Genomic DNA, 10,054 nt, shown 5'->3' with positions numbered 1-10,054 from the left:
GTATGTGTGGTATTGAACTAGAAATTAATAAAATTAAATGACATTATTACAGGTCTGGCTCACTGGAAACTTATTTTCTAAAGCAGTAGTTTAGCCAGCTATTTGAAACAGATATTCTATGTGACTGAATTATCCTTGCTACATTCCTGATCAAGATCCTACAACTTACATCAGTGTTGCTTAACTTCCTGAGGCAGAGAATTATGCTAAAACCCATAATCACACCAAGATATTTTTTAACACTCCACAGTATTTTAAGAATAATCTCTTCTTACAATCCATCCAGTTTCCTTGGCCTTTAATATTGTTTAGTATTTCTCTAGTATACAAGTAAATAGAATTGCTTTTTGCTAGATACAAAAATATGCCCTCAAACTGCTTAAACTTGCATTTTAAGCAAACTGCTTAAAACTGCATAAGGCCTTTGTGTTGTGGTCAGATGTTGGATTAACTATTATGGATTAACAAATGGATTTACAAACGCCATAGACAGAAAAGCCACAAAAAATGTCAAGGTCGGGATATGGTAACTACAAAGAGCAATCTCCCTAAATCTTACAGAACAAATAACCATTTAGCAATACAATAAAAATAAATGGAGAAATCTTGTTTAGAATCAATTCTTAAACTGGGGGCAGAATTATAATACAGCAGGTACAGTGCTTGTCTTGCATGTGGCCGGCTCAGATAGGATCCCCAGCATCCCATATGGTTCCCCAACCTGCCTGGAGTGATTCCTGAGCAGAATTGTGTGTGGCGCCCCCTTCCCCCCAAAAAGACCAGGCTGTCCATGAAAATCTATTATCTTTACCCTCTTGAATATACAGTTTAATAGTTTCCTTTTATATTAAAGGGTTGAATTACACCTTAGAAATCTTTGAAATAACTATCTACTCATAGTGAGCATTCAACAAAAGTTTTATGGTGACAGGGAAGTAAAAATAATTACAATAATGAATTCAACAATTTTTCAAACTATAAATACAAAACATGTCATTCTTTCTGAGACTGTTCATGGAAAGGTCATTAATTCTACTCACATGTCATATGGGTAGAATTAAGGTTAACATATGGCCTCTGAAATGGGTCATTTCCTTAAATGGTTCCAAACTGACATTGCCATTTAGGGGACTTTTTTGGCAATATCTGGAGACATTTTGGGTTGTTACAAGGACGTGGGAAAGGTTACTTATATCTAGAGGATAGAAGTCAGGGATGTTTCTAAACATTCTATAATGTTTAAGACAGCTATTTACAATAAGAAAACCATCTGGCCCAAAGTGATAATAGTGATCTGGGTTCCTCATATCAGTCTCTTCCCCTTTATTACACTAAATTTAGATATACATAATACACCATTATGACAGACTCTATAAGAAGGGTAGAGAAAAGAAAGTTTGCCTGAATAACCACCAGCTTATTTTACAACCTAAGCAAACTTGTATTCATACCTAACTCAGCTTCGTAACTGGCATTAGATGATCCTCTAGTGTCTTTGCTCTGGAATTTAGATTGTAGTACTTGATATTTGCATGGTACTTTCATCTTTGGGAAGGGCTTTCCTTTGTATATCCTTTAATGTCCTCAAAAGATTAGCAAGGTAGGGCAGGAATAGGTTTAAAAAAGGCCTTGTCTAGCGTGATCATTCCCAGCTATTGTTGTCATAGAAGTCTTTTCTCTTATCTTACGTACCCTCAGCCACACACACACACACACACTTGTGGTTAGTTCCAACCATTGACCAGTCCTCCTAACCACTGTTTACCATGGCCGAGATATTCTTCTTCTACTATATATATGTGTGTGTGTGTGTGTGTGTGTGTGTGTGTGTGTATTATACCACAAATGAATGCAGTCATTCTATATCTGTCTGCTGGACAAATCTGAGGGTTAAAAGTAAGTAAGATATATTCTTGATAACCTTTCAGTTGCAAACCACAATGCCGAGAGAGAGAGAGAGAGAGAGAGAGAGAGAGAGAGAGAGAGAGAGAGAGAGAGAGAGAAAATCACCTGTCAAAGAGGCAGACAAGGGGCATGGGCAGGGGTGATAGGAAGGAACCTGGGGATACTGGTGCTGGGAAATTGTACTCAGGTGGAGGGAATAGTATTGGAATACTATATGACTGAAACTCAATCATGAACGGCTTTGTAATGCTCTAAAAATGTAGTTAATGAATTAAAAAATAAATAAAACCAGCCTTTTCCACAGTCCACTAGAAAAGTACTAAAATTCAGAAAAAAAAACATAATCTCCACATGTTGAAAACAACAGTTCACATAGCCTTTGACAGAAACTTTTTACAATAATAGGATTTTTCCTCTCCCTGAACATTGCCTTTGATTTCCTCCTTGGGTTGATGTAGATTCCTCAACAGAACTCTGGGAGATACCTCAAAGTGTTATCCCAAACCACATATCTTAATCACATTTTATGCCAAAAATCCTACTTAATCCCAACCTAGACCTTACTATACATTGAAGCTTCCCGCCCCAATAAAATTTCATTTGAATGGGAGCAGCAGACTTCTCCCAAATCAAGTGAATTTTTTGCTTTATTTGCCAACTGTAGGAATACTTCTTGAGGTGATTAAACAATGTGGGTGTGGAAGGGAATGATCCAATCTTACCTGCGTTCGTCATTACATATAAACAAAATCTTGTTTCTTAGAGCAATACTTTTGTACAATGCCTTATTCCCATATCAAAGTTTAACATAAAGTCTCCACAACATTGTATTTCCTAAAGGATGAAACATTGAGTACCACAAAATCACTTGTATTGACTGATTTTTTTGATGGACTTTTCCATGGTGTCATAGCAGAGGATAGATGCTTAGGACTCCCACTTAAACAAGACTGTGCCATCTCTACCAGCATAGCAATACCCATTCACTTGAGGAGGTCAGAAGGTTCTAGCTCTTTCTAGAGTTCCTTATGTAGTCAAAGCATGTTAATGTGATCATGGAAAATACCTAGTCTCTTTCTGTGTATAGGATTGTATACTGTAAATGAATAAAGATTGGATTCCAGGTAGCAGTCCCCTCTCCAGAAATAAGGCTCACAACCAGCGCCTTTTGAGAAATGAGAGAGCAAAGACAAAGCAAAGTTTTGGCTGCTGTGTTTTCAGCCAGATAGAGAATCAGTCTGCAGGCTGCAGGTAGAAACCTCAGGCTTAAGGTGGATGTGACACCATTCAGTTGTTTCTCTGTGGGCTGAAGAGGGTCTGTATTCTGGGTGCAAGGAGTAATTGGTGGGAAATAAGGGTAGGGAGGTCTCTCATGAGAGAAAGACACCAAGATTAAAAAGTAAAACAAGTGTCCAGCAACACTGCCCTCTCCCCAGTCTTCGCAACCCCTACACACAGAGCGTATACTGCCACCTACCACTAAGCAACTTAACTCTGATCTTACAATCTCGGCTTGGTTTGGGGTGAGAAAGGTACAGATGGAAGAACTGGGCTGTGCTACCTAGAGGAGATGCCTGCTCTAGGTTAAAGCCAACCAGTAACGCCTGGAAGCTGCCCCTGGACAATCCCAGGTCACTCTGCCATGCCACTGTCCCCCGCCGCCAGTCCGAGCTCACACAGACTTCAATCTCTTTCACTCAGGATGGACCACGGCTACAGAGCAATCCTGCCACCAACGACCCAGATCCCGGGCTGAAAGGGGTGGACAGTGGTCACTGTTCAAAGCCGGGGCCACTCAGATCAAGGGATAAGAAGAGATTCTGCAAAGCCAACTGCCCCAAAGCGCTCGTCCCCTCAACGCGCACCCGCGCCCAACCTCCGCCCCCAATTCTCTATCACAACCCAAGAAGCCAGGGAAGAACAAACAAACCAAACAGAAAATTCCGTACCGAGGGGGGAGAGATGAGACGGTGGGACGGGGCAGCAGGGGCTGACTTGGGGTTGCGGCTGCGGCTTCCTTCCACCCCTGGCCACCAAACTGCAGATAAGGCAGGAGCTGCTGCCCCTGCAGGCTGCCCCGTCCTCCCTCTTTCCCTCCAGCTCCCCGCCTCCAGCGTCCCGCCCCGCCCGCCCCTGCTGAGAGCCAGGAGAGTGTGAGGCTTGGGCCCCCAACTGGGGGAGGTGAGAGGTGCAGTCGCCAACCTTGGCAGTCTGTACGCCACCCCCAGTCACACTCCCCGCCCCTTCTCTCTCTATCCCTCTCTCTTCCCTCTCCCTCCCTCCCTCCCTCTCTCTCTCTTTCTCTCTCTCTCTGTCTCCCCACTCTCACCCCTTCTCTCCCTCCCTCTCTCTCTCTCCCTCTCTTTCTCTCTCTCTCTTACACACACAACACTCACACACACACACACACACACACACACACACACACACTCTCATGCGCGCGCGCACCCGCGCGCGCGGACACACACAAGCACCACCACCACCACACATCACATCTGCGACGGGTTCTCCGCTGCTCACAGCCAACCAAAGGGAGGGAGAAAGAAGAGGAGCAGAGGGAAGCCAGAAGCAGAAGGCAAAAGGAAGAGCTCAGGGTTGGACATTTTTGGAACGAGGGTGAGGGGTGGGAGGAGGAAGGGAGCTTGCCTTTTTGATTACCCCTCCCCACCCCTTTGCTTGTCTTTCCCCCTTTGCTGTTATGTCATTTTCCAGAAGCGGCAGTAGAAGGGGACAGAAGCCTCTAATCTCTTAAGATCTGGAGGGGTGGTAAGGGTGGCAGTGGCTCCCACCAGCTGCTACCTAACAGCTGGAGCTTGAGTGAGTGAGTGAGTGAGTGAGTGTGTGTGTGTGTGTGTGTGTGTGTGTGTGAGAGAGAGAGAGAGAGAGAGAGTGAATGCGGTTTTTCTTCTCTTCTTCCCTACCTCCCTCCGCCCCCTGTTTCCCCTTCTCTTCCCCCTCTCCCTGTCTTCTCCCTCTCTCCTTCACGCTCCACAGTCAGCTACCCCAGGCAGTTTCCCAGTGTCCAATTTGTCCCTTGCTCTTATCCTGTGCCTGGCTGTGTGAATGGAGTTTATGCATGAGAAGGGGCTCAGGTCGGGTCTGGAAGCCGGGAGAAAGGAGTGAGAAGAAAATAGGGACTCCCACGGAGCAAAGAGTTGCGGGGGGGGGGGGGGAGCGTTAGGGGGACGGTGTGGCTGTGTTGGGGGAGGGGACGGCTGGTTCAAGTGAAAGGTGAGGAGGGCCAGGCAGTCACTGGGAAGTTTGTAGATAACTGGAAGGAAAAGATCAAGATAAGAACCAGCACTTGCACCCCTCTTTGTACCCCGCCCCTTTCCTTGTGCTGAACGGCTCACTGGCCAGGCAGCCTCAAGGCCCTGGGCCGTCCCAGGCGGCTGCTGTTGGCGCGCCCGCAGCAGGAGACGAGTCCAGTGCAGCGGCAGCACCACAAATCTTCCTTCAGGGACACCAGACGACACGGAACCAAAAAGACCACTCGAACCAGGGTAAGTCCACAGGCGGCCCGGTGTCATGCTCTGCGGACATGCTCTGCCAAGGGGCTAGGAGCCCTTTGAATGAAGGGGTTGAAGGTGCTGAGACAAAAAGGCTCTGGGCTGCTCTCTGCGGGGTGGTGGGGAGCTGAGGAAAGCCAGCAACAGATTGCTTTTGGACACAGAGGGAGAAATAAGAGCAAGCTATTCGGGTGTTTAGACAAGGTGGCACTTGGTGATGATTAAAAGCAATCTTTCCTCTTAGAATGTTCTAAACCAGAGCTTTCCTGTACCCCTAGAAAATGATTTACTTAATCTCTGGATAGGTATTATATTCCAAAGAAAAAGCTCCCAAGGCTGAAAATGGGCTGCTGTTGTGGGTATGAGAATAATAGATACTTTAAGATGTATGGATCCAGGGAAAGACTCATGAGGATTCTGAGATTAGATACTTCACTCATCTTTTTTTTTCCTATTTTATATTCTTCAAACTTGAGAAATGATCAGATCTATTTACCTGGCTTCCACCAAAAAAATAGGAAATGCAAATGGGCGACAATAGTCAGAACTCTGCTCCAAAGTGGAGACCTGCCTTCTGGACACATTGGGCTTAAGAAAATTCATAATTCTATGCTTCCCCCTATGCCCCTTCCCACACACACATAAACACAGATACTGAATTATGTTGGTAGAGCCTGATCTTAATTCATGATCTCTAAAGAAAAAAGATAAGAAAAAATGGCTTTTTACCATTGCAAACCTAAACTCCTCTGACTATAGTCAGAAACACAGTGATAGTCTCGTGGCTAACAAGGTTATCACTCCCTTATAAAAACAGCTTAGATCTGGGAAACTGGCATGAACTTTCTGAGAGTTTATTACACAAGTAAGAGAGACAAAGATACCCCCTTAGAGATTGTGCATGCCCATCCTTACTTTAAATTAGAAATGATTGCTGTACTGACATGGCACCCACATTTCTGTTGTCACATATTTACTCTATGACATTTAGCAAATATGTCAAGATTATATGTTAGAGTCAATAGCTGTCTATTGTTGGTCTGAAAAAATGTATTCTACAGAAAATCTTATCATTCTTTCTGACAGACTCCTTTTACCTTCTTTTTCTTCTTCAATGCTGGGATGAAATTCAAGGTCTCACACATGAAAGGTGGATACTCTCCTACTGAGCCACATACTCAATCCTTGTAGACTCTGAAATACAAATGTTGTCTAATGGCACTTTTTGTCCAGTGCTTAAAACCATATTTTTTTTTTTTTTTTTTTTGCTTTTTGGGTCACACCCAGCAATGCACAGGGGTTACTCCTGGTTCTACACTCAGGAATTACCCCTGGCGGTGCTCAGGGGACCATATGGGATGCTGGGATTCGAACCTGGGTCAGCCTGGGTCGGCCGCGTGCAAGGCAAGCGCCCTACCCGCTGTGCTATTGCTCCAGCCCCTAAAACCATATTTTAAATATAAAGAAATGGGGATGCAATTATGTAGTACCAGTTGGTTTCAAAACAAATGTTTAACCTGGGATAAAAGTATTGCAGAGGATTAGGAGGAACTTCTGTAACTCTGTTTGCACGGTTGAAATAAATAGGAAATATTAATTGAAAGATGTTTGGTTGCTAGAAGATGGTGATTTCATACAGTTTTAACACATAGAGAGGTAGAAAGAAATTAAAATGGGCACAGAGAAAGACTGTGAGAGAGAAAAAAAGGAGAAAGAGACAGAAAGAAAGAAGAAGAAGAAAGAGAGAGAGAAAAAGAGAAATAGGAAAAGAGTGAAGGAGAGAAGGATAAAGAGAAAGAAAAAGAGAAAGAGAAAAGATGAGAATTGTTGCAAAGACTCAAATAAACCTCATACTACATACAAACTGGGCTCTGTGTTACGGTTGCAGAGTAGAGTGAATTTGTGCTTCTAGGGTGCCCAGCCTCCCTTGTGAAACTTGCAATTTCTTACTATGTTACTAGAATACAATGAATTACCTCCTTCCAACTCAACAAATGAGAAAAATAGACTCAGCATTAAGTAGAACTGTTAATTGTTGCATCAAGCAATTTGTCCTAATGCTTTCTGTTGAGAAAACAGAACAAGAATTAGTCAAGTTGTAACTAAAAAGGGGCTGATATTATTGCCTTTTTAAAGACAGTCATAAACAAATATTTTCCCAGATAGGTTAAAATTACACTTTCCTGTCAATTGCAAAGATCAGGTTGCAGGCAGAGGAGAGCTGACAATTTCCTACTTGAACCGATTCCAAGTGTCAACAAGGATATTAATAAGGTATATTACGTCTTCTCTCTGTTTTGATTATGTATTTTGGGTATTATGATGGCTCTTAATCCACAGTACCTCAGGAGATAGGAAGAAAGGCAGTCCGAGGATACAGAACAAATACAGTCTCCAGCTTCATCGACACAGCTGCATTGACACCTGGCTTCAGCGTACACCCCAATGTAAAGACCTGGGCCAGAAAATACATGGTGTCTTAAGTGACTCTAAGAGCTAGAGTTGTATGATTTCATACTTCCCAAAATTGAAACCTGAAACTAGAATGGCACACATCACTACAGTGCTCAGAGTAATCCAGAGCAGAAAATATATATCATAAGGAAGAAGTAAAAGGGAATAGAAAGTCTAAACTTGTTTTTGGAAGAAAGCCACATAGTATTTGCTTTCTTTTTGCTTGAGCTAGGCAGGTAATTAGTCCAGAAAATAGATTCAAATTGAAGTACCCCAAACTTGCCAATGATGTTTCCATTATATACACCAAGGAAATAGTGGTAGAATTCCTTAGATAATGGGGAACACTGGTGAACAATTTTCACTTTTGCCATTTAATTGAACTCCTTAGCATACTAAATTTTCATCTAGAAGTCCGGTACCTTATCATCAAATTGATATTTCAGAAGTCAGCTGTCCCATGATACTTCTCTCCTGCCTGCTTCCAAATATTCTAGTATGTCTTTTGCCATGATTCCATCATAACAGGAGAGGGACAAAAATATTTTCTTTCTGCTTTTCTTTTGCCAAAGATCCTTACTTTCACCTAAGTATACTAAGCCATTCAGAAGCCTCCTGTTAACCCAAGAACTGATCCACACAATGGACTGGGTGGGTAGTATTAAAAGGAAGTGCCATTTGGGTCATTGAGGATAGTGGATACACTTGCAATGGGTATGGTGTTGGAATTTTGTGCATGAGAAACTACCATTCACAGTACTTTAAACCATAAATTATCAATTTAAAAATCATGTAAAACAAGCCTGTCAGCTTATAGAGACTGTAAAGGATAAGTGTTTCTGGGCTGGTTGTTTTCCAGGTTTGAGGGGAGGGGTATGACAGTTTGTAGACTGCAAAGAGAAATGATGCCTTTCTAAGCAGAAGTTAGAGCTAATCAATTCTAGAATATGACTGAACTGAGACTAACCAAGCTCAAAGTTTAGAAACTGAGGTTCACAGATTGTCATCCTTACTAAAACTTTACATGTTTCTTTCTGCTGATGGGTCTTTCTCATCCTTTCTCTAGTTGAGATCAGCACACTCATATTGTTCTCAAAGAATGATTCCTTAACGACTCAGCTGTGGGCTCATGAATAAATGTAAACTTTATGTTCAACTTAGCAAGAACAAATAATTTTTGAAAAAATAATAAAAAGCTAGAGGGGTAAGCAAAATTTGGAGTTCTCAGAGTCAGGGAAAATGCACCTACAGCCAGTGATTAAATTCAAGTTTTTAATTTTAAGGGGGGGAAATGGGTGACCTCAACAAATTCAAAGAAGGAGATCATAATGGGAAATAAGTAGGGATATTTAGGCAGGACTCACACCTTTCATTTAAACTACATAGAAATAGAAGCTGAGAGCATAGAACTTACTAGGCTAAATAGTATAATCATCTAGTCACAGAACCAAACCAGAACCCAGGACTGATAGCTAGTATTGCACAAAAATTTTCAAGTTCTCTGGAGATCTTTCCAGGAACAAACTAAAATTAAACTTACCATGATCAAAATTCTCTATTTGCATTACATATTTATTTATGGTGAATATTTATTCATGATTTGTGTAATTATTCTTCAATTCAAAGGGGACTTTTGAATTTTTTGACTTTTGAATATGCTAAAACATATAGTCTAGTGTCGTATTCCATACCATTTAAGTTTTTAAACTAGATAATTTTTTACACAGTGATAAATTACTTATCAGTTTTTCTGAGAGTATACCTATATCATTAGTCAATTCATTATTATGTATATTTGCTATATCTTTATTTGCTTTCTCATTCATCTCCCTCACACAAGTACACACACAGTTATATCATGTTAACTAAAAAATTGCATATGTCTACAAACTAGTAAATTTAAGTAGAGATCAGAATAAAACATGACAAAGATTTAGATCTTTGGGCATATATAGCTGATTGACTCACATCACCAAAAGCTGAGTGTCTAGAAAATTGAGTCCCTGCTATACCCTGTTAGTTTTGAAGAATGAAAACTGGTATAATCCAGTTACTATGGATCTGGTTTTATTTATTCAGTTTTGGATTCAACACCTATAAGTGGCACGGATTCACATGCATGTACATTTATACACTTCCTGAAAAATTAAAGGAAACAGAGTCAATTATTTTTATAGTAGAGTATA

General features: G+C 41.6%; 1 protein-coding gene across 3 annotated transcripts in view; it reads left to right on the top strand.

Moving 5' to 3' along the window:
- The first annotated feature begins 4,336 nt into the window (after nt 1-4,336).
- TRPC5 (transient receptor potential cation channel subfamily C member 5) overlaps nt 4,337-10,054 on the top strand; it is a 330,706-nt gene continuing 324,988 nt past the window's right edge. Inside the window, exons 1-2 of one of the 3 annotated variants that reach the window (XM_055121759.1) lie at nt 4,337-4,499; nt 5,266-5,408. The gene's annotated coding sequence lies outside the window, so the exon portion shown is untranslated. Of the gene's footprint in view, nt 4,522-5,165; nt 5,409-10,054 lie in introns of those variants that run through there. The other 2 variants (XM_055121760.1, XM_004606294.2) reach the window with 2 other exon arrangements.

Source organism: Sorex araneus, chromosome X (assembly GCF_027595985.1).
Source record: "Sorex araneus isolate mSorAra2 chromosome X, mSorAra2.pri, whole genome shotgun sequence".
Classification (NCBI taxonomy): Eukaryota; Metazoa; Chordata; class Mammalia; order Eulipotyphla; family Soricidae; genus Sorex; species Sorex araneus.
Note: the sequence above shows the minus strand (reverse complement) of the source record. Positions and strands in the feature narration are given on the sequence as shown.